Source organism: Kogia breviceps, chromosome 2 (genome assembly GCF_026419965.1).
Source record: "Kogia breviceps isolate mKogBre1 chromosome 2, mKogBre1 haplotype 1, whole genome shotgun sequence".
NCBI classification, from domain to species: Eukaryota; Metazoa; Chordata; class Mammalia; order Artiodactyla; family Physeteridae; genus Kogia; species Kogia breviceps.
The window spans coordinates 30,051,410-30,076,697 of NC_081311.1; the positions used below are offsets into that span (position 1 = coordinate 30,051,410).

The 25,288-nt window shown below is 46.1% G+C and overlaps 1 long non-coding RNA gene across 2 annotated transcripts; it reads left to right on the top strand.

The window, feature by feature from the left end:
* Positions 1-346: 346 nt before the first annotated feature.
* LOC131751259 (uncharacterized) lies at positions 347-14,844 on the top strand. 2 transcript variants are annotated; one of them, XR_010839296.1, is made up of 5 exons: positions 347-462; positions 4,451-4,614; positions 6,120-6,274; positions 10,088-10,172; positions 14,722-14,844. It is a non-coding gene; the product is annotated as an uncharacterized lncRNA (long non-coding RNA). The 2 variants fall into 2 exon arrangements; XR_009334112.2 differs by lacking the exon at positions 347-462 and having other exon boundaries at positions 4,394-4,614.
* The last annotated feature ends 10,444 nt before the right edge of the window (positions 14,845-25,288 follow it).

Below are 25,288 nucleotides of genomic sequence, written 5' to 3' on the forward strand. Positions count from 1 at the left end.
TGTAAGGATTATTAACATCTCCAGTGCCATATGAACCTGTACCGAGCACACTAGTGGAATGTGATGGCGAGAGAGCTGCCTGTGGACAGGTAGGGTCAGGGAGTATTTCTTCCAGCAGAGGGGACCTGAGCTAGAGTGAGGTCACTCCAGACTTGATGGCTGAAAAGGATGAGGAGGGCATTCTAGTCCTCCAGGGTGCCATGCGGCAAAGGCAAGGAGGTAGCCAATGGGCAGAGAGCTCAGGAGCACTGAGCACTGTTGGGTGGGAAGAGGATTTGTGAAAAGCAATGATGGGAAATAGGCAGGACAGAAGGCTCAAGCCTGGCTGAAGGCTGATTTCATTCTACAGCCAACACGAGGTTTTCCTGAGAAGACACTGGCGATTGTATACAAGTTGGAAGATGACCAGTCCCTTCACTTGTTTAAGTGACCACATTCACGTATCGGCAGCGCCCCTCCAAGGTAAGCTTTGCGGCTGCCTTCTCTCGGCTTCTAGGCACCCAAATGAGCTGTTCAGAGATGGAGGAGACTTAGGAATGGGGCAGTGTCTCCAGAGGGCTAGAACCAGATCTTCAGGCCATCACCCCCACCGTCTGCTCAGGCCAGGAACTCGATATGGGGGTGTCTGCAGGGGGCCAGAATGGATCTTTCTGTTCTCAGTAGAAGAGCCCTGTCACCAGCAGCCTCAATGCCAACCGTTTCTTGCTCACCCCTCCCACAAGAAAGGTGAAAGACCCTGGCCAGGGGACCTTTATTGTAGAAGTATTAGTGAGCAGACCCTGCTTTTTGGAGATGTTTGTAAAACCTGGTAAGTAACGGCCCCCGCAAGCTCTTTGTTCTAAGAGCAGCCCGGACACCTCGGCCGTGAGTGCCTGCTTTGGGACTGTGCAGCTGACCTGCATTTCATCAAGGTTGGAGACAGGTGAGAACCCAGGGGCCGGGTTTGCGCTAGAGAAGGTGGAAAGTCATCTGCACACTATATAAACGGGAGCAGCCCTCACTTGGAGTGGGGAAGAAGTTTAATAATAGTAAACAGACTTCCTTGGAAAGGGGTGACCTAAAGGGGAACCGGTTATTAGGGGAAAAAAACACCACCACTGCTTTTATAGTAACCCTCCTCAGTCTATAATGAGAAAACCTTTCTTCGGTGTAAACAACCTCCCAACATGAGTCACCCCAAGACCAGCTCCCAACCCTCAGCCCAGGAAGCAGGGCACAGAGAAGCAGTCAGGTGTAAATTATAGGAGCCTTCAGGGCAGGAAGCAAGGGGAGTTATAATAATAAATTAATTTCACATAAGTGGGATTAGCAGTTAAATAAATAGCAGTCTGGCTGCTAACCCTGCCTGGAATGCTGAGTGTCTGTCCCTTTTCCAGGAGACACAAAAACCCTAAGGGCTGAGCAGGAATCAGGTCACAACACTGTGCCTACCGGCGCTTAAGGACACCGCCTCTGGAAATATAAGGCAGAGAAATGTTTGTGTTTGAAAAGACATTCCAAGTTGGGAAGAGATGTATGTGGGGGGAAAGCAGCCTCCCATCCATGGTTCGGCCACCTTTTATGGTGGCCGTGATGCCCCATGAGCCAACGGAACCCTAAATGCAACCGCAACAGTGGCAGAGGGGTCACCCAGGGCTTGGGGTGAATCGGGGGCAGTGAGTTCTAAGGACGGACCCATCAGGAGCTTCCATTCCAGGCTCAGCATGCGTTGGTTTTATTTTTAAATTGTCAACCTCTTGTTTGTTTGTTTGAGCTTCTTAAGGCTTCTGCTCCTTTCACAGTTTGAGAGTGACCTCTGCTCAGGCAAGTGGAGTGCCCGGTTCTTTGGGACCCTGAGGGCTACGGGGCACAGAGGGGAGACCAGGGTTTGAGGTATGTCCGGCCAGCTAGGTTCCTCATCTGCAAAGTTGGGTTAGTCAGACTTCATAGAGTTGCTGCGAGGACTAAAGTAAATTAAGTTAGAAGCAAAAAGCCCCTAATCCGAGCTCTGCCACGCTGAAGGTGAACACATCAATTAATAGCAGCTCCCTTCCCCCCACCCCTGCTTCCCATAAAACAATGGACCCAAATAAGAGGATCTGTACTGGACACCAAGGAGTCTGTCTCAGCATCAAAATCTTCCTAAGGTGGTGAGAATCCCCCTCCCTTGAGGCAATTCTCGGTCAGGACTTCCAGGGATACTTCACGAGGCCGTGATCCTCCGTCTGCCTTTGCCTAGAACCTTGAGCTAAATCAAGGTGGATCTGCAACCCGAGGCTGCAGAGGGGAGGCGGCAGGGAGGAACGTTCTTCTGAGTCCTTTAACCAGGGGTTCCTAAACTTTTTCCACTATACCCACTTGGGCAGCTCCAAAGAACACCAACGTCCCACCTATTTATTCCATGCCTCTCCTGAGTTTGGTAATTAGGGGAATGAGCTTAAAGGGAAGGAGGTGAGAATCACAGAGGAACCCAATGAACTTGTTGCACTGAACTTGTTGAACATGTGACATCAGACTCACTCCCCATTTGTATTAAAAGAGAAGAGCCTGACATACACTGGATTTTACATAGTAAGTGAATAGCCTCTGGTCTCAAAAACAACCCTACTGAGGTCTATTACACTAATCTAAATTGTGAGATGCAAGTTACTAGAATAGCATAAATCCACAGGCAGGCAAGACACTAGGAAGTGTGCCTATACTAGAGTGTGGCCAATGGTGCCAGGTTGCCCAGATTTTCCCAGTTTTAGCACTGAAAATTCCACATCCTGGCAAATCCCTCAGTCCTGACCAGACTGGGATGGCTGGCTGTTCACTCTACTATACAAGCAAACTGGAAGGGATCGTGCATCTGTCTCCTTTAGCAACTGGGATCTATAAGGGATTATTTACTAAACTACAATTCATTTATATCCACATCTGAATGGTGGACTTTTTATAGAACCAAAATACCCACTCTAGGACAAACCAAAATCTCTCATCAGACTAAAATGGATAATGAGGGCACAAAACCAATAGTGACTTGTAAATAAAAAGTGTGAATAACAGCTATTGGAAACCACAACAACTCAAAGTGAATGCCAAGCATCCTTCCAAAAACTGGAGAAATTCCACCGGTGTATAGCCTGGAATAACAAATTTGAATCCTTGGTAAACCCTGCAAACACTACGTTTAGCTTATGAATACCAAATTCTTGAGGGTTACTGTCAAGCAGCCTTCAATTCTACATGAGGAGGAAAGTGTATGAGTCACCTGCAGGAACCAGGAGAAAGACTGGCATTCCTGGGTCATTAATAGTCATCAAAACAACACTTAGTTCCCACCAGAGTCATAGCCAACCCCTTCAAAGGCACTGCATTAACTCATTTAATAAATGAGAAAACTAAGACCCAGGGAAGTTAAATGATTTTTCAAAGCTATGATTGTCGTGGAGACCCCAAAAAGATCTTCTGAGTATTATAGAGGTGTGTTAGAGAGCAGAGTTGTAGGATTTTCAGATACTTAATCTGTCCTATTTAGTCACTCCCTCCAGATACATCTAAATAGTGAAAGAGGATTGATTCAGTTGGTCCCCAAAAAGATATGTTGTGGTTCTAACCCCCAGTATCTGTGAATGTGACCTTGTTGGGAAACAGGGTCTGTGCAGATGTAATCCAGTTAAGACGCAGTCATCAGGGTGTGTCCTAATCCAGTATGACAGGTGTCCTTACAGGAAGAGGGGAAATGAGACACACATGCAGGAGAACACCACGTGAAGACACAGACACAGAGGGAAGACGGCCACGTGAAGACAGGGGCAGAGATCTGAGTGACGCTGCCACAAGCCAAGGAACACCTGGGGCTACCAGAAGCAAGAGGCAAGGGAGGATCCTCCCCTAGAAGCTTCAAAGGGGCTACAGCCCTGCCCACACTCTGATTGCCAACTTCTAGCCTCCAGGACTGTGAGGGAACACATTTCTGTCGTTGTAAGCCACTTGGTTTGTGGTACTTAGTCGCAGCTGCTCCAGAAAACTCATGCAAGACCTCTAAGTGGCTCTCAGCCCCTAGGGGCTGGGTATCTGGGGAACAAAAGAGGGAGGGACAGTTCCTCTTCAGTGTCTTCACTGTGTCTTCCCTGCCTCTGTGACAGAAACATCAGAGTGCTCTGGAGTCTCCCTCCCTTGGGGCTCGGGGTGGGGGCACACAGCTCAGGCATGGAGCGGGTGGATGATGTCTGGGCAGCAGGAGGGTGGGGGGCCCTGGCAGGCACGCTCCCTTGCTCACGGAGGGTGCTGTTCTTGGTCAAGTGCTTCCAGGAGGACCCCTTGACATTTTCCTGTCCACACGCCATTTGGCAAGGGCACTGGATTCAATGAGCCATCCTGCCCTTCTCTGTTTTTTTCTAGGACAAAAGCAAATTGCTCATCAGATTACCCGGGGAGGGGCTACCTCTGTGGAAACTAAGAAGATTGCACATTATTTTGATTTCAGGTTTAACATCTTCCAAAGCAACATACGGACTTGGTTGGGTTACAAACTGCTCTGTGATCTGACTGCCTGTGAACTTCCACCCAGAGGAGAAAGGCAGCTTCCCAGGGCCAGGATTGCACCAGCCAGTGCAAGGTCGATGGTTATAAATATTCACCAGACACAGAGTATGATTCTAATTTTATAAAATAAATGTACTTACATATGTATCTGTATATGAAAATACCTGGAAAGGAAACACCAAATGCTATATATCCAGGGTAGAATTATGAATGTTTTTATTTTACTTTTATCACTTTTCTAATATTGCTACAATAAACTCTAATGGAAGGAAAGTTGTAATAAAACTAACAAAAGGAAAACCACCCATAGTTACAGCTCTTGAGCACAAATGCTCTTATTACTTTGATGCCTGATGGACAGCTGAAAACACGCAGAGGGAGATAATGATATAAGTACACATAATACGTAACGTTAACGCTTTCTTACTCTGTAAAGGAATAAAGAGAGCTTTTTCCAGTAAAGCACTTCTTTCCCTAGCTGGAAACACATTATCCTGTGTTTACAAAACTGTGGTTTCACTTGAAGTCATCACAAGCATCTCCCCATGTTGTTCTAAACCCTTCATTCTTAATAATTCTAAGATTTAAAGGGGCATAATAGTCCCCTAAGTGTATAAACCTTCATTTACTTAGTCCCTATAATTGGAAATTTTAATTTTAGGTTTGGAATTTTTAAATTAGGAATTTTGTGTTTCACTTCTAACATCAAAATTCAGAGCACCAGAGAATTTACAGGTTGTTTATGTCTTTTAATCCCTTTTGTTTATTTTTATTAATAAGCAGTAATTTACTCCGTAACTCTGTGGCTCATATGCATGTGTTTATTTACGTCTCATCAAAGTGTTTATCCCCCCTTTCTTTAAATTACAACTTTTTAAACGTCTCCAGCATTTTGTGTCCCAGGATACACTTTGATTTGCCCGCCCCTGTGGGATGGCAACTTCCCTCTGCTGAAGCTGAAAGAGGGTTTGCAGAAACTGCTTTAGAGCTGAGATTCTCCTAACGTGTCTGGTCCATGAAGTCGGCTGCACCTGGTCTGAGGGAGGTGGGGCTTTGCTGGTCTGCCTCCGCCCTGTTCTCCCACCAACACTCACGATCTGGAAATCAGCCGAGTTGCAGCTTGGTTGTTTGGCAGAAGCTTGGCTTTGGGCCTGTTTTGCCCCATACCAACCTGGTGGCATTCATGCCACTATTCTGCACTTTGCTACTAGTCTTGTTGGAGTGGAAGTGATTTTGAATATCAGGTGATATTGAGTAAAAGAATACTGTTTCTGCCACCATGCCTCCACTTTCCTGAAACCCCAGGGCTATTTTCAACTTGAATCCTGCCCTTCCTTCACCCATATGACTGCCCTGCCTTTCTGCAAGGAGGCAGATATGTGACGTATGTCACTCTTCATCCCGTGCCTGTGGCCAAATCACCGAATGGTCACTACATTTTTTCCGGCGAAGCCTGGACGCAGCGCTGGTTGGCGAGACACCTGAGGAAGAAAACTGTGTGATCCTTGGACTCAGTGATGTTTCGTGTCTCTTCCAATGATGATATTCTGTGAACCTCTATCCAAATCTTTCCACTTTCACCTTTTTAATTTAAAATCTGGATTGTGTAGGATTGCAGTCAGAACACAAGAAGTCTCTGCAGTGACACAAGTCCTTACGTGCAGGGAGCGGAGCCTCCCAGGACCGGGCAGTATGAAGCGGGAACGGCCTGGAAGCTGGAGGAAGAGGATCTGTGAGCGGCACGCCGACAATAAACCCAAACCAGGTGAAACAGGGACATTTCCTTAACCGCACTTGGCTAAGGATTTTTACCAATCCTTGGTGAGGAGTGAGTGGAAATTAATATCAGAATCCCACTGTATATCTGTACTTCACAGTCTATAATTATGCTTGTTTACTTTACAGTAAGCTGTCTAAGATTCTCATTCCAGAGTGAAGATTCAGACCATCTCAAACAATTATTTTGCTCTCTTTAGAAGTCCTACGGTAAAAACGTTACTGGATATCATTATAATTATAAATCTGTAATGGAGGGTCCCCCAGGTGACTGACCAAACAAGATTCCAAGTCCCAAAGTGAGACCACGAGGTTAACAGAACCCTTTCCAGAATGCTGCTTTAATGATGCTTATTTTCGAACCAGGGGTACTACATGTTACAGCAGCGTCAGAGGGCTTATCCATGCAGGCATGGCCTGCATTTATTGAGCACTTACGATGGGGTGGGCATGTGCTGGGTGTTAGGGATACAGACGAAAATAAAACAGAATCCATAACCTCAGGAAGCCTCTGGGAAGTAAATAAGCAATAAAAATGTGAGTGGGAATAGGATTTTAAAGAAGAGAGGGTCTGGAATAGTCACTAAGGGACAAGGATATGGAAGACAATGAGAAATAATTAATAAAAAGACTATGTTAGACCAAGCCCATCTTGCGACAGACCAGGTCCATGGAACCTGTATGAAACGTTTAGAATAAAGAGATGAGAAGGTTGCTTTCTGTTTCATGCTCCGAGGGCATAAATAGCACAAGCAGTGAGATTCCAGAGGATTTGGATTGTTTTGAACATCAAGATGTCAGGTGGCAAGTGTCCTGTAGTGCGTGCAGATGGCTTAAAGTGGGGCATGTAAGCGAGGAGAGGAATTCACATCCCCCTGGAGTAGGAGGAGATGAAGCTATTAAGGAGTGACGATTGAAATGTTCCTCTTGGAGCACAGCTGCAGGAAACACGGCCAGCGAGATAAAGGTAGGCGATGGAAGAGGGAGTGTTTTATCAGCTTCCATCCTTGCATGAGGCCAACCTGTGAGAGGTGAGGAAGGGAGTCTGGAGGCAACCCAGCTTTGTTAATGCTCAGCCTCAAGAAGCTTAATTGCCAGGAAGGCTTTTGCAGTTGGGGTCTCATTCAGGAGACAGAACTTAAAACAGAGCTGTTAAAATTACTGGTGGAATTTATAACTACCCTCAGGCCATTTGGCCTTGAGATATGTGACAGCATCTAGTGGAAGCCTCACCTATTCATAGCGCTTGACCTTGAGAAGAATGGGAAAGCCTAGATGACTGCCCTCTAAGCTCCCATCCTCCACTCCTCAAACCTCCCCTCAGTTACTGTGGTCTCCAGCTGCATTTCCTGCCTCTGTCCACTTATTCAAGCAGCCTGGCCTCACTTGATAATAATGAAAATTATAGCATCCCTCTTTGTATCTGTATATAGCTCACAGCTTACAAACTCCATTTTTATTTCATTTGATTGAACGACATGTAGATGGAGGCAGAGTACATGTTATTATCTCCCCATTTTACAGCAGAACAAACTGAGGCTCAGAGAGTACATAGGTATTTTCTCAGAGTCTCATAACAGGTAAGTAGTGCTAGATGTCCAACTCAAGTCATTTGACCATAAAGACCACTGCATTATGAGTGGTCTTTGTAAGACAGTGTGTCTACACAGTTGATTGTAAGTCACTGATTGGTCTACCACCTTATAGCTGGATCTTATGTTTTTGGATGAGGGCTACTTCCTGAGAGAAGAAATGCTCCCCCACCCCCAGCAGCCAGGTTTGCAGGATGTAGGGGCCCAACCCATCTTTCCTAGATAGAAGGAGATGGTGGTAATGATGGCGGCCATCCCAATGTCATGAATAAGACTCAACCTTCAGGGCCCTGTCCCAGCCCTAATCCAGTTTGGGGTGGCCAGAATCTTAGTCCCCAACACCTAGAAAGTTTTGGCATAGTAGTCATTTGTCGTTTGGGCACTCAGCATCCATTTCTCCTTCATTTGCTAACAGCGTGTAGACAGTTAGATGTCTCCCATGCACCGTGTGCCATCTTGGGGCTCTTCTCTTTCCTGGCCTAAGGTACACAAGTAGTCCTAGTACAACCAATCAGGCTCTCTCCTGGGACTTGGACAATTGCTCCAAGTGAGACAGAAATTGTGGGAGCAAATTTGTTCCAGGGACAGAGCCCCAAGGCAGCTATTAATTAATTAGTTTCTCCTGCCCAGACCCCAGTACGCTCTGGTTCCTGTCCTTTTCGAAGCCCTGTTCTTGGACTCACCACTGGATTCTGAAAGCCACCTGGTGCCCCTCTAATAAAATCCTTTCCCATCTAAGCTAGATGTCAGTTTCTGTCGCTTGCAACTAGAGACAAACACCACCTCCCTTCTCTTCCCTATGTCCTCCTTCTCCTCAGTTTCCCTCTTGGGGGAAGAAGAATAGCATAAAAGGAAGAGCCATAGCATCAAAGTAAAAATCTGAGTTTGCATCTAATCTATGCCAAGGCCTCGACTTAACATCAAATTAACAGTGATTTACATGCACACAGGGCACTTTTAGTGGTGCTTTTATCAATAGATCATGAGACATCGGGTCAATTAAAAATAGCTTCTAAGATAAGTAAGAATAAGGAAGGAATTCATAAAGCTGAGGGTAAAGCTGTTTATCCTGGGGGAAGACATGGAACCGGAGCAGGAGCCACAGTCCTCCCTCCATCTGTAAGGGGGGCTTTGTCCCAGAAGTGTGGGAAAAAAGAGGACGGGCCCAGAAATATTTTCTACAGAGAAGAGTAAACATTCTGGGGACCCTGGGCACCAAGTGAGGCAACCATCCCTTTTCACTTGGGATAAAGAGGGCACTGAGTTGGTGAGCGCGCTGAGGGCGAAGCTGGAAATTCCTGCGACATCATCCTGGCCCCGACTCAGGAGGTATGACAACCCTTTCCTGTTGTGCTCATCTCCCACTTCACACTGCATGTGCAAAGAGGGGTCCTGGGGCTGTGCCGGGCCTCCCTGCCTTACCCAGAGGGATGTGTGTGTGTGTGTGTGTGTGTGTGTGTGTGTGTGTGTGTGTGTGTGTGTGTGTGTGTGTGTGTGTGTGTGTCCCCACCTCCCCACGGCTAAAACGTCATGGGTTGACTCAGGCTTTTGAAATGTGGAGGCAAAGCCCAAGGCTGCTTTGCCTCAGCCCCGCCCGTTTTGGTTGCTTGGAGCAGTACCTGCTCTGTGCTCAGCACTCTGAGTCCCCTTCCGTCAAACCTGAAAGCAGCATTTTGGGGGTGTTTTAAAAAATTTTTTTGGTCTTAGATGATAATTAAGCATTGACTTGGCTCCACGCAGCTTCCACCAGACCTGGAGGCAGGAGCCTCTCCTGCGGGAATGGCTGAAGTTCCAGTGGGGTGCCCTGACCAGCCCCACCTTTGTTTGGAGCCAGAATTCAGCTCAGATCCCTCGTCCACCAAGTGATCTGAGTGCCTGTTCAGATGCCTGTGCCCACATGAGCTCTACAGGGTGGGCCTCATCCACAGGCCTGCTGGGATTTTCTATCGGATGAGAGCTGTCTGAACTAGGCCCTCTGCGTGGCCTATCTAGAGTTGAGTTTATAGCCGGGAACTTTCAAAATTGTTAAAAACCTGTGTCTGAAGGTTTTGGTGACCAGTGGTTCCTCAGAGAGCCAAGCCTGACATTGGACAGGGCAGGAAAGAAGAGGTCTCCTTCAGGTCCCCTCACTACAGGGGTGTCAGCTCTGGGACACTGGTGCCAAAGGACACCTTGCTTCCCTTCTCCCTCTTTTTTCTCATCACCTCCAGTAATGAGGGTTGGAGAATCCTGGGCACCCATGGATACCACTGCTGCTGGCTGACGTCTGCCAAGAGAGAGGCTGCGCCTTCTTAGGTGAGGAACTGGATCTACTTGGTAGCTTCATTCACGTGTTTGCTTGAGATGGACTTCTGTGTGGTCTTGTGGCATCTTTTCACTGTGATTAATTTGTATTTCTCTCGGGGGGTCAGGTTCCACCCAGCTCCCCAACTGCACAGGTTTGAATCTCTGCTCTGACATTTGCTAACTGCATGGGCAAGTGACTCAGTATCTCTGAGTGATGCTTCCTCAGCCCTAAATGGAGATACTAGTGCCTAGAGAATTGTGGTGCTTAAATAAGATAAAGGGTAAAGCATTTGGCACAGTCCCTGGCATATAGTAGGTGTCTAATAAATGTTAGCTTCCTTCCTGTGGTTGATTGATGGTAGTAACAGCCACAATCTCTTCCCTGGGATCAAAACAGGTCAGTATGAAAGAACATCCTGATGGATTAGTGATGTCTGCAGGAGCACAGGAATGGTAGCATTCAGAGGACAATTTACCACCTTCAGCCAAGAAGATATTTAAAGTCCCTTTGATCTTTAATGGTACATGACTAATGGCATTTGTTTCAAGACACAGCCATGCCACCCAGAGTCTACATTACTTAGGGTGGTCATGGGAGAGGGAAGATGGGTGTTAGACTTTTCTTGTCTGGATTTTTCACCCAGAAACCTGAAAATGGTTAGTCTGGTCTAGAATCCTCCCCAATGCAAACATGCTGGCCACTATGGGCAAACAAACAAACAACAAGAAACCTTAGAAAACAATAGATGGAAAGAAAAGCAAAGGAAGGATTAACATAAAATTCAGAGTTTCTTTTGGGAAAAGGAAAAGAATTCCACTGCAGTGAGTAATATTCTTGGTAATATTCTAATTTTTAAGTGGGCTGGTAAGTACTTGGGTGTATAGTATGTGAATACTTTTAGGATATTCACAGAGTTGAGCAACCATCACCATGAGCAATTTTAGAGTATTTTCATCATCCCCAAAAGAAACCCCATAACTGTTTCTCCCCATTTCTCCCTAAGCCCCCCAGTCCTAGACAACAAGTAATCCACTTTCTCTCTGTAGGGAGTTACCTATTCTGGACATTTCATATAAGTGCAATCATACAATGTGGTCTTTCACGATTGGCTTCTTTCACTTAGCATAACGTTTTCAAAGGTCATCCTTTTGGTAGCATGTATCAGTAATTCATTTCTTTTTAGTGTGGAATAATATTCCACTATGTGGAGAGACCACATTTTATTTATCCATTTATCAATTGATAGACATTTGGGTTGTTTCCACTTTCTGGCTGTTATGAATAATACTGCCATGAATATTCATGTACAAGTTTCTGTGTCAACCTGTGTTTTTACTTCTCTTGGGTATGTACATAGGAATGGAATTGCTCAGTTATATGGTAACTCTATGTTTAACATTTTGAGAAACTGCCAGACTGTTTCTCAAAGCAGCTGCACTGTTTTACATTCCCAATGTATACAGCAATGTATAAGGGGTTGAATTTCTTCACATCCATGTCAACACTTGTTATTGTCTACCTTTTTTATTATAGCCATCCTAATGGGTGTAAAGTGGTATTTCATTGTGATTTTGATTTGCATTTCCCTCATGGCCAGTGATGTTGAGCATCTTTTCATATGCTTATTGGCCACGTGTATATCTCCTTTGGAGAAATGTCTATTCAGACCCTTGTCCATTTATTTCTCTTTTTATTATTGAGTTATAAGTGTTCTTTATATATTCTAAATATAAGATCCTTATCAAATATAATTTGCAAAAGTTTTCTCCCATTTTATGGGTTTTATTTTCACTTTCTTGATCAAAATTTTGGTCTTGAAGCACAGAAAATTTTAATTTTGATGGTGTCCAGTTTATCTATTTTTTCTTTTGTTCTTTTGTGCTTTTGGTGTCATATCTAAGAAACCATTGCCTAATCCGAGGTCATAAAGATTTCCCTAGGTTTCTTCTAAGAGTTTTATATAGTTCTAGCTCTTACATTCAGGTCTTTGACCCATTTTGAGTAAACTGTTTGCCTATGGTGTGAGTTAAGGATCCAACCTCAATCACTTGCATACAGATACAATGTATTTTATGACCTAATCTCAGAAGTGACTTTCCATTATTTCTGCCATAGTCTATTGACCACACAGGCCAATCCTATGCAATATGGAGAGACTACACATCCCCCTCTAGTCATGAAGACCAGGAGTCCATGGGCATCAACTTGGCAGCTGGTTACCATACCACAGACTTTCAATATTCATAAATCAGAGAAATACCTTGATATTACGCTTACTGAATAACAAAAATGAGATTACAAAATATTCCCTCAGCTATAAATGATAGCTAACCTCTTCCTCTATTATTGACTTACTTTCTTATGTGTCCTGGTAATAGTAACGTTTATCATTTCTTGGGCAACTACTTGGTTCTTGGCATAGCCAGTTTTCCTAACCATTATTTCTAGTCCCCACCTATTACTGGGTATTAGAAACAAGGGATTTTTATACCCATTTATTGATAAAGGAAACAAAGGAGATGTTAAATGACATGTCCAAGGGCACCCAGCCAGGAAGTGGTAGTCTAGTTCTAAAACCTTGGCTTACGAGACTTCAGAGTCCTTCCTTACCCCCTCCCCAGCTGCTGTCCAAAAGGCTCCTGGGTGTTCACATCAGGGCTGGGCCCTGCCTACTTCTCTGCTCTCTCCATGCCACATCAACCTGCTCATTCTTAAAATCAGTGTCCTCAAAACACCCAGACATGGACGCTGAGGAGCCCTCAGCGTTAGTTTGCATTAGATCAAGCTGCAGGATGTGGGGAGTGGGTGCCATGGTGACGCTGGATGCCAGGCCCCGTGGGGTCTGCTCAGCTCAGCTGCCATTCTTGTTGCCACAGCAGAGCTCTAAGGCATTGGTGCCAAAATGCAAACATAGTCCAGGCACATTTCTATTTGCATTTTATAGTTTATTTTGAATAGCTGAACTCCTTAATAGACATCCAAAGTGTATTATTTTCCTTTAAAAGCACACTTTAAAATGTTTCACAGCATCCAATATGATTTTATTACATCCTGGAATCAAAGTGTTTTCTAAAATTAATGTCTCATTTTATGACTCAAGACTATCAGAAAATAAGCCGAGTTACACATTCAGAAATTACATTACTGGATACTTTTATGTGTAAGAGGCATGCTATGCTTCTCTCTCTCCCTTTCTCTCTCTTTCCTGCATTTCAAGGAGAGTCAGAGACTAGCTGATGGGCATACAGACAACAGGACTATTTCTGGTCCCAAAAGAGATTGGAAACCATTTTCAAACATTAAGTTCCTGGTACCTTTTTAGTAGGATGAGATATTGCAATCTGGGGCTTTTTCACTGTTTAAGCATTTGCTAGTAAAAAAAACAGCTGCTGTTTTTCTCGTTTAAAACACACACAGCAAACCACACAGACGGGGGTTCTCTGCTCCATCCCACCTCCTAACCCCTGGGGATTTTATGTTTCTGGGGAGGGGCGGCACATTGGAGATATAATTCACCTAGCAAAGCTGCAGAAAAAAGCAAACATAGCCATAAAAGTGGCTCATTTCTTTTGCTGTATTTAGTTGCTTCATGCACCTCAGGTGGCTCTTAAGTCCCTCCAGGTCACAAAAACAAGCTTGTCACTTCAGAGGGTTGCCTGCAGCTCCAGTGGGCCTTCTGAAATGCAGACACAAGGCAGCCCTTGTTTACAAGAGATCATCTGCAAGGCTGGAAGGCAGCAGCTTGCTGAGATCACTGCAGGAGCTTCCCAACTGGCCGGCCTGCCTCCAAGTCTCCCTAACTCTGCCCAGACTCCACTCTACACAGAGCCCTTTCTGAAATGCCCAGCATTTCTCTTCCTGCATAAAATCATGCTGATGGCAGGAAGGGAGCCGACCAGGCATTATGACCCTCCTGAAGTAGTCTGGGGGGAAAAAAAACCCAATCAAACCTGAATCTGATGACATCTCTAGCTCTAACTCCCAATTTACAGGAGACACAGGTAGAGGCACATATTAAATGACACCCTGGGCACACCTGCAAAATCCAGACTGTGAGAAGCTCTGCAGGACAAATGACTAGGTTTCTTCAACAGAAAATTGCAAGAGGAAGAAAAAAAAGAGAGAGAGAGATGACAGGGGAGCCTATGAATTAAAAGAGACTTTAAAGACCAATTTACAAGCTTTATATGGATCCTGAATCAAATAAGCAAACTGATGATAAAAATAAGGGAATGTAGGGCTTCCCTGGTGGCGCAGTGGTTGAGAATCCGCCTGCCGATGCAGGAGACACGGGTTCGTGCCCTGGTCCGGGAAGATCCCACATGCCGCGGAGCAACTAAGCCCGTGAGCCATGGCCACTAGGCCTGCGCGTCCGGAGCCTGTGCTCCGCAACGGGAGAGGCCACAACAGTGAGAGGCCCGCATACCGCAAAAAAAAAAAAAAAAAAAAAAAAAAAAATAAGGGAATGTAAACACTTGACTGGATAGTTGACAATATTAAGGAAATATTGTTAAACATTTTAGATGACTTAACCTTGTGTTTGTTTTTTTTTTTAAGAATCCTTATCTTTTGGATACATACTGAATGTTTACAATTGAAACAATATGATGTCTGGAATTCATGTCAAATTAATTTGAGAGTGTGGGAAGAGGTGGAGGAATAGCTGAAAGAAGACCGGCCCCGAGTTGGTCATCACTGAAGGTAGGGCATTTTGAGTCCATTATACTGGGTCCATTACTTTTGGTATACTTGGAAAATCTCTATAATAAATAATTTTTTTAAAGTTCTGATGGGTCCCCTATGGTCTAGATCAGCAGTGAGGTATCTCACTGAGTCCCTGATAAAATGTATAGTCTCCCCTTAAAAAAGGCATGTACATTCAGATCTGTAACATATGGGAAATCAGACGCCTGAGGCCCTTCCCTGGCCGTCAGGTTTGAGTATTAACCAGTGCTCTTTGTGGTCGGGTCTTAATTCCCTCTCCAGCTTCTCTCCCCACCTGCCACAGGCTGCCCGCACCCGCTCCTCTGTGCCTCTTCTGTCTGAAGACCTCCTAAGGAAGCCCACTTCAAGTCTCCCTCTTCTCTGTAGTTCTCTCTAACCAGCAGCTGTACACCGCCCACTAGTCCCTGTGGAAGGAATTCTCCCCCAGCCCTGCCCTCCAGGGGCTGCTCATTCCCCAGACCAGACCCGACCGGTAGGGGCTTGCAGGTTGGTTCCTGTTACACTGGGAGCTCCCCCGGGGCCAATTCACTATTATCTTTTCTGTGCTGAGCCCAGAGCTTTGCACACAGCCAATACATGTTGGTTAAAATGAATTCAATGGAAAATGTAAAGCCCCGGGGTCACGGGAGAGCTAATGGGATCTCACAGCTCAAATACTACATATCACAGCAGGGAAATAAAACACAGAGCTCACTGCAAGCAGGTCTTGGTCACGGTTGTCAGGTGTGAAGTCTGTGCCCCAGGAGGGGGCGGGGACGGATGTGGGCAGCTCAGCCACTGGCCGGCAGGGACTCAGCCCACAGGGCCTCTGCCCTTGATCTCAGCTAAAAGTTGAGGCCGCCAAAGACTGGGGGCCAATACAAACCCCACATCCAGTGCTTCATCCTCTCCCCTGAGCCTGGGGAGAATGTGTCTCTGAGTGAGGAGGGGTCTTCTCGGGCCAGGGGCAGTCACGCCGCTCCTGAAGTTGTGTGCTGGCCTGCAAACCTGGTGACCACACACCCACCCCTGCACACCCCCTCCTGCAGCCCTCACCCCTCACCCCTCCTGTACTCCTGAGCTGCAGATATATTCATGAGTTCAGCCTCATTCGCCCCTCAGTGTGAATTAGTGCAATCTACTAGGCCGAGGTGAAATGGAGGACTTTTTCACATTCCGGAGACAGCCTGAGACCCAAGGCTTCTGGGACTACAAAAGCGGACGTTAGAGAAGAGTTCAGAGGGATGGGGAAGGTTTAATCCAGGGCGGATGGAGTGGCTGAAACTAGGAAAGAAGCCACCAGCCCCCAGAGGAGCGAATACAGGGCAGAGGTGGATCCCAGGGGCTAAGACCCTCACCCGCCCACTGCGACATTTGCCTGGAACTTGGTACTTCTTTTAAACAGTTTGCCTTTCCTGATTTTTAAAAGGCACCCTGGGCTTGAAAAAGATGGGAGTGGGACAAAGGAGAATACGGCGACTTCTCTGAGCTTGCCTCAATGGCTAAATGACAATGTTAGATGCATTCTGGGCAGCTGCAAACTAAGATTCTGTTTGCCTTGGTTTCCCTGAATGCCCTGGAAAGGAACCCCTTTCTTGAGCAGTACTGCGGTGTAGCCCTGGGCACTGCACCTGTTATCTTAGGTCATCTACTTGATCATCCTCTGGGGGACATAATGTCATTCCTGTCTTATAGCTGAGAAAACTGAATCTCAGCAAGTAAACTGAGTAGTTAAGTCCCTTTCCAAGGAGACAAGTTTAGCAGGTAGGGGCCCCAGGATCAGAACCCAGGTCTGACTTGCCTAGAAGCCCAGGTCCTGTCACACCATTCTTTTCCACGTGTGGTCCTTGCGATGCGACTCCAGGCTTCTTCAGGGAACTTTCTATGCCTCAAGAATCACTCCCTCAGCTCTCACCATTAATAGTAACGTGGCTCAAACACCACCTGGCATTAAATACAAATTATTGCAAATGTTACATGGTATGGACCGGGAGCTGGCCTTCCAGGCTGTAAGGGGAGCTGGCAGGGAAGCTGACCCCAGGAGCTGAGTGGGGTCACGCCTACCACTGCAGCCTTGGTCAGGACTTGCTCTCTCCATCGCTCTTCCTCTCTGAACAATGAGGTGAGAATTGCGAGGAGAAAGTTCTTTGATATCTATTCCAGAAATGGTCCTTCCCCTCCAGGGCAAGGTTTCTGATCCTAAAATCCCCCGCTTCCCCTTCTGTCAGTAACATCTTAGAGGGGACCCCCAAATCGTGTTCCAGGCTTAGTGATGCCCACATTCTCCAACAGATCTGGAAATGGCTCTTATTAACCTCTCATGACCTCATCAGCCATGTGGTTTCGACTTGCCCCGTTTCGTCCTTCAAAGCTGTGCACTGCCCCTCCCTCCTTCCCAGGGCGGAAGAAGGATGTAATGAAGGATGTATGTGCAGGGAGGGTTGGGGCTGCTTCCTCCCCTCCCTTTCTTGTCTGCAGAACTTTAATTCTCGTTATTCATTTTCACATTTCTTCTTTAATCATAGATCTCTGTAGCCTGACGCACATACTTACCATTTTTCTTCTTTGCTCTTTGAAGGCTTTTGTGGTCACTTCCTGAGTCTCCTGAACCTGTTCCGTCCAGAGCTCTTCCTGTGTGTATTTTCAGTTATTTCCTTTGTTGCGATTTTAACTCCTATATAGCAACTCCAACATCTGGAGCAGAACCAACCGTCCTAGCCTCTTCACCCCTTCCTCCTCCCAGGAAAATGGCCCCAAACTCTAAAACCTCTGCTTCTTCATGTGTCATAATAGCAATGCCACCTGCCATTGGAGAGGTGTGTTACAATTTTCAAAGCCTGTTTGCTGTCCCAGGTAATCTTCCTAGTAACCCCATGCCTGTTTCACAGAAGGGGAAACTGAGGTTCAGAGACTATGGGAGGTTGCACTGCTGTGGGAAGAGGCTACCCTCCAGGGTCAGGCCTTCAGGGCCTGGGGAGAGCCCTGCTCACACAGCGAGATATTCCTCCCCGACACAGGATTCTCCCAGTATAACCTTTCTTCTTGTCTTGGAGCTTGCCTGAGAAGTCAGAGCACATGAGGTGTGTGTCTTGTTGCAGGTAGGGCAGGACTGGAGGAACTTCCTGTGGGAGTGACACACCAGGGAAGTAGCCCAGGAACGTGGCTCCAAGACAGTCTCCAGCAGAGCCAGGATGAAGGCTGAAGCTGTGTGTCTGAGAGATAGTAATGTATCTTAAACCGCGGGCCATGGTGATGGGCAAAGGAGAAGAGGCAGCAGGGTCAGCAAACAGAGTTTTGAAGTTACAAAGTAAGGCAGTTGAGGAAATTAAATCTCCCTACCCCACCTCTTTTCTCCCTTTCTGGTCTGGTGTTTGTTTTATCTTGAAATAACTATAGATTCAGAGGAAATTTCGAAGATAGTACAAAGATATATAAAACTTCATTTTGTAGGTCTTCATTTCAAAAGATAGTACAAAACATCACCCAGTTTCCCCCAATGGTTATGCAACTCTAATACAAAATCAAAACCAGGAAATTGACACTGGGACGATGTGTGTCTATAGCTCTATGCCATTTCCTCACATTTGTAGATTTATGTAACCACCACCACAATCAAAATACAGAACTACCCCATCACTACAAGGAATATAGCTTCCCCTTTTATTGGGTCCTAAAGATGTTCCAATTACTATGCTAAGCATGATCTCCTTTGCTTCCTGTAATATCCTACCAGACAGGGACAATAATTATCTCCATTTCTCACATCAGAAGACTGAAGCTCAAGATGGTCATGTTCCTCACCCAGGGTCTCACAGCAAGCAAGCAGCAGAGAGAGAGGACTCGCTTGAGTGGGGTCTCTGTGTCCGCATCACATACCCAACCATGTGGTATCACCTCCGGGCATGGGTCAGGAGGCCCCTTTAGTCTAAGTCAGTTGGGTGTTAAGCTGAGCTGGACACTTTGCACCCAGGGACGAAGGAGAACATCATCCTTGCACCTGCCTCGTCTGATTCCATCACCAGAAATTGATGCCCTTCTGGCTCACGTTAACAAACCTTTAGTGAGGAAAGTGGTTTGTGGCAGATAATGGAAGAACTACACAATTTAAGGAGATGTCTGGAACATCAACTCTAAACAAGAGAGCGAATTTGTAAGGGAACAAAATGGAGCAAGAAGAATGTTTTCTCCAGGACAGCAAGCATTGGAAGAGATGTGAGCCAGAGGCTATCACAGAAGAAGGTCGAGCCATGTAGCATCGGGCTTGGGAGGGTGTTGCCAAAAGTCTCTGGGGGAGGGATGGGAGAGCTGGAGCCCCTGCAGTGCATGCGCAGGCAGGGCCATCGATACACAAGGTCCTGCAAATCTCAGTGTTTTTCCTACCGCCACAGCAGTGGTGCTGGTCAGAGCAGACTCTTGGAGTACTTGCCCCAATATCTGCCTCAGTGACTCTATTCTGTGAAAGAAGAACTTTCCACCTGCAGCATCATTTGTCTCGGAGGTATCAAAACTGGATGCCAGGGCTTCCCTGCTGGCGCAGTGGTTGAGAGTCTGCCTGCCGATGCAGGGGACGCGGGTTCGTGCCCCGGTCCGGGAGGATCCCACATGCCGCCGAGCGGCTGGGCCCGTGAGCCATGGCTGCTGAGCCTGCGCGTCCGGAGCCTGTGCTCCGCAACGGGAGAGGCCACAACAGTGAGAGGCCCGCGTACTGCAAAAAAAAAAAAAAAAAAAAAACACCAAAAAACTGGATGCCATGTTTCACCCCTGCTGGGTCTAACCAGACAAAATTGATACTGGACATAAAGGAAGATTCTCCTGAGCAGTGAAAAGTGGGATTTGTTATGACTCATCATATACAGACGTATGGATTCATCATCTATTTCATAGTATGCATGCATGGGTTCATAATATGGATATGGATTCATACATATGGACTTATGGATTTATTCCACCCTACCCAAGCTACCAGCTTCAGTCCTTAATTAGCATAATCACAAAGAAACTCCCTTTTCTAGAACATGAAATCCCCAGGCTATTATTAGACATCCTAGACCCATTTGGTGAACTTCCTCCCTTGTGTGAGTTCCCTCACAAGGCAAGTGGTTTTTCTCTCATTTAGTTGATCACCGTTGTGGTCTTTGTTTCCCCTTTAATACCATCTTTCTCTCTCCCTCCAGGAAATCAGTTCAAAATGTAAGTGAGATGATGATGTTTAGTACAGAGAAATCTCAGATATGTTTTCTCTCTTTTTCTTCCCAGCATGAATTCTTTACTTTCGAAACAAATGAGTTGTAACATGTCACACCTGATTATGACAATGCAGGTTGAGAACCAACCAACCAACCCCCATCATTTTTCCTGCAGGATACGTCATATTTTTTAAAGTCGACTGCAAGGACCTCAGAGACTCTAGCAAACTGACTGTGGTCAGAATCTCCGTACAGTTAGTGTGGCTGCTGGCAGAATGGTACTAATTTTGAGATTCCTTAAGGCAGTTTCCACTTGGCAAACAAGATGACTGCTCTTTGGTGAGATGGAGCTTTGGAAGTGGCTTGATGTGGCCATTCACAAAGCCATTACATACGGTAACTTCTTTCCCTTCTCTTTTTATGGCTGCAACATTTTATAGTTACATGTTAATCACATTTTCTACTTCCTTCTCCGCTGAGCTCAGCCAAGGCAGTGATCTGTTTAAGAGCTTCCTCCCAGCACGAAGCAAGGATGCCTGAATTCTTGGTTGACAGCAGCTTGTAGACTTGGAAGCTTTCCCTCTGTTATCCTGGAGAATGTGGGCTTGTTTGAGTTCAGGATGCGGGAAGTGTCTGTGTTGGCCAGACCTGCTGGGTCCCCGGGGAGCCACACTTCAACAGCAAGAAAAATGTATAGCTCTTGCTCTTACTTGGGAGTCCAGATGTGCACACTCTGATGAGACGGCACGCTGAGAAGTGTTCAAGGCAAGCACTCAGGGCTGCTGCCCCTCAGAAGCGAGGCCTGTAATTCGGCACCAAGTACCCTCTCCTGCCATTTGTCTGGAATTGACATTGCTGTCCAGGGTGTTTTGAGATAAACTATAAATCTCTCCTTGCCTCTGATTTGATCTAACAAGCTGCCAGTGCTCATGGGCTGAGTGGGTAGGTTGGCTCCTCAGTGGGGGACCTCCAGGTGTCCTTCAGGGGGTGGCCTCATGGAATGAATTATAGCCCCGGGGCCATGATCGTTACTTGGAAATTGTGCACATGGAATTATGACCTATGTCTGCAGGGCTCAGGAGGGCAGGAGAACGTAAATGTTCCGGCAGACTGGTTGATTCACTTAACTGTGATTCCAAAATTCTACGGGGAGGTGCACATGAAGGACTTCTTGGATGTGGATGTTAGGAGAGGCTGGTGTTGGTAGACGATGCACGCTCTTCCACCAACCCAAAGAGTAACTGACAAACAAGTGGGAACTTCAAGTTCAATGTCCAGAGGAGGCAGCTTTGATGGGGGCAGGTGGTTTATGTCATGGCTATTGTTTTTTGCTTCCAAGGGATCACACCAAGAGATGCTCATGCCTCAAGACAAGGGTATCTTCCTTTAAATCTAACATTTTCTAAGGTAAAGTTTTACTGTGTCCCACATACCCTACATAAGACTCCTCCCTTAATCCTCGCAGTAGCTCTCTATGATAAATGTTGAGATCCACATTTTACCAACTAGTACGCTGTGGCTCAGAGAGAAAAAACAACGTACCCAAGGCCCCCCTGGTAGTAAGTGGCGGAACTGAGGTTCAAATCATGCCTTTTTCTTGAAGTTACTTTACCTCTAAGAGGGTGTATTCATCTTCTTGGTCTGCTATAACAATATATCATAATGGCTTAAACAACAGAAATTTATTTTCTCAGAGTTCTAGAAGGTGGGAAGTGCAAGATCAAGGTGCTTGGCTGATTCAGTTTCTGGTGAGGACTCTTCCTGGCTTGCAGACATCTACCTTCTCACAGTGTCCTCATACGGGACAGAGAGAGAGAGAGCGCGAGAGAGAGAGCAAGAGTGATCACTTCAGTGTCTCTTCTCATAAGGACACTAATATATTTGATCAGGGCTCCACGCTTATGACCTCATTTAACCTTAACCACTTTTTTTAGAGGCCCCATCTCCAAATATAGCCACATATGAATTTAGGGTTAGGGTTTCAACATACTGAATTTTGGTGGGACACAAACATGCAAAGCATGAGGGCTACCAAATCCCACTCAGTATGAGTATTTTGAGGTCATACATGAAAAGCCCCTCTTATGAAGTAAACAGCTGTCTTGCTTATACTAAAGGAGAACAGGTGGAGAGCTGCCCCTAGGACCGTCTGATGGGAGGGGTGACTAAGGATTGAGGTGACTGGAGCTGAGGGCTAGACTCAGGCCATGTGACCCAGCGAGAGGCGTAGATATGGCTGGAGAAGGAGCATGTGAACCACGGGTTGTTCTGAGTTGAGTGTGGGTGGTGTCTGAGGCTCCCCAAGGGGGACCTGGGATTGCAGATGAAAAAGATTTTCAAGGAAGCAAATAGCAGAGGTCCCCATGTCTTCCCCTCCTTTCCCTGCTCCCCTTTCCTTTCTTTCTCTTTCCCTATTATTTTATATTATTTATTTATATTGGACTTTGCCTCCAGAGCCTTACAGGCAGGATTAAATAGGGCCATGGATGCCATCTTATATCTCATCTAGCAACATAGTAACTCATCCACCTACAACATTAGTTCCACAAATACATCCAGCCTCTTCTTGAATACCTCCTCTGACAAGAAACTCGTGCCTCCTGGGCCAACCTATTTTCAAATACCTTTAACTAAAACAAACTCCATCTCTCTGCAGGTCCCCGTCTACCTTCTGGGGCAACCCAGAAGGAGTCAGCCCTTTAGGAGACGTTTAGAACAAATGTTTTCTCTCTACTCAAAATTCACAATTCTCTTACCTGTTCCTCATGCTCAGTGTTTCCATCTATATTTCCATCTCTAAGAGACCTGGTCACTTTCTAAGGTGTATTTTCGTTTCTACACCAGCTGCAAGCTCTAGTTAGATAAACATGCATTCACAAGAATTAAGCCCATTTTAACTCCTCCCTCCCTCCATTGCTTCCCTCTGAGCCAGAAAGCTGTCATTCCTCCACTCCCAAACTACTTAATTATCAATGTACCAAAACCACCCAAGGCATAAGACTACAGCTCTGAGTTAAGATGGTCAGAATTCCTGCTCTCATAGAGCTTTGAGTCTAATGGAGGAGACAGATAATAAAGAGGCAAACAGATAAGAATGTCAGGTACAAAATGCCATAAAATAATAGGATTTTCTTGCACAATCGAACTACAGTTCTAAAGTCTAGTGAGTGCTTATTTTAAGCAAGGCACTTTGCTAATTATGGAACAAATAATCTTATATGCAAGCATAGCTTTTTTTATAGGCTTCATAGAACTTTCCACTCTTTGATCCTCACAAGAACCTCATAAAGTAAATAGGATGGGCATTGTTTTTGACTATTAAGCCCATTTTGCAGAAGAGGAAACTGAGACTTATAACAGCAGCAACACAGCCAGTGAGTGTGTGAGAACACACAGCCCTCCAGGAGGGGTGGCAGGAAGCAGGCTCCAGGCAGGAAACCAGACAGAATCGAAGGAGACTTGCCCTTGGGCAAGAGAGAGCAAGGTGATGCTGCAGACATGGAGGAGAAGAGGCTCTTTATTTTTTCCTCCTGCCTTGATCAGTGGGCTGCAGACCCTGCAGAAGGTCATCCTTTCCAAAGTAGCCTGGTCAGAGCAGCAGAGAGTCAAAGGGTCTGAGCTGCAGTAATTATCATTACTAGGAAGACAAGAGGTCTGGGGGCTGCTGAGTGAGCTTCTCTGTCACACACTCGATAGTTAGACCCCATTTTTCTATAGTGATCAGGATGTCCTTAAAATGACATGTGGGACCAAAGTAAAATGTAAACTAGGGGAATAAAGAACAAAGCAAACCTTTAAATTAGAAGAGTCTGATGCTGACAATCTTTGATCAGTTTGATACCATTTGATTCGTTGCTTTTTTTTTGGCTGCACTGGGTCTTCGTTGCTGCGTGCGGGCTTTCTCTAGCTGCAGTGAGAGTGGGCTACTCTTTGTTGCAGTGTGCGGGCTTCTCATTGCGGTGGCTTCTCTTGCTGTGGAGCATGGGCTCTAGGAGTGCAGGCTTCAGTAGTTGCGGCATGCAGGCTCAGTAGTTGTGGCTCGTGGGCTCTAGAGCGCAGGCTCAGTAGTTGTGGTGCATGGGCTTAGTTGCTCTGCAGCATGCGGGATCTTCCCAGACCAGGGCTCGAACCCGTGTCCCCTGCATTGGCAGGCAGATTCTTAACCACTGTGCCACCAGGGAAGTCCTGATTTGTTTTTTAATTAACCGCTTGTGACTGAATCTCTTGAGCCCATTTCCTAGTCTAGAACAGGATGGGAATAGGCCAGAGAAACTCCAAGATCCTCCATCTCAGAGACACTGGGTTCCTGGGAATAAAACTGCAGGAGAGGGGTGGAGGCAGAAGAATACTTGTGAAGAATTCTGCACGATCACTAGATGCGTTCAAATCTTGCTAATTCACCTTTTCTCTGCATCGCATTTCACAGTGTATAGTGTTTTCAAATATATTAGCTCTCTCATTAAACCCTCACACTGACTAGGGGCCGCCTCGTTTCACTGACGAGGGTGGGGCTCAGTGGGTGGGATTAACTGAGTTACCCAAAGGGATGTGCATCACAGAACAGGACACACATGAGCCCAGGGAGTCTGACTCGGCCGCCCTTGGGCAATGTCTGGCCCTTGAACCTCTCATACGACCCTCCTTGACTGTAAATGCCTTCATCCATTCCTCATCTCACACACTCTCAAATTCTTACCTTGACTCCTGCCTACGGCTCATATTGCTGTCCTTGCCCCCCACTCCCGTCCTTGGGGTACATTTGTTATTGTTGATCCAGACAATCCTCAGCTCAGAACCCGAGGCTTACCCTGGTTACGTGCATAAAGCAAAAGGGTCTTTCTGCCACATCTCTGAATGGGAAAATCAATTCAACAAATATTTATTGAGCACTTACTTTGTGCAAGGCATGATCTGTATACTAAAAAAAAAATGGTATGGCCTTGGGGTAGTGGAAAAAATAAAAACATGGTTCAAGCAACTTGTAAATGTCTGGGACAGTACAGGGAACAAGGGAGGCTCCACAAAGTGCTTGTCCAATCAGATTAATATCTCTGTTTATTCCAGAATAGGAATAATGACATCTCGGAGGATATGTCATCCCTTTGGATGGCACTATGACTTCTGTTCCAGAAGCCACACAAGGAGCTACATCGGGGAGTGGTCTGTGCCTGGGGAAGGAGCGGGGGTCAGAAAGTAAGCGGCCAGAGACAGCGGGGCACACAAACTGGGAGTGG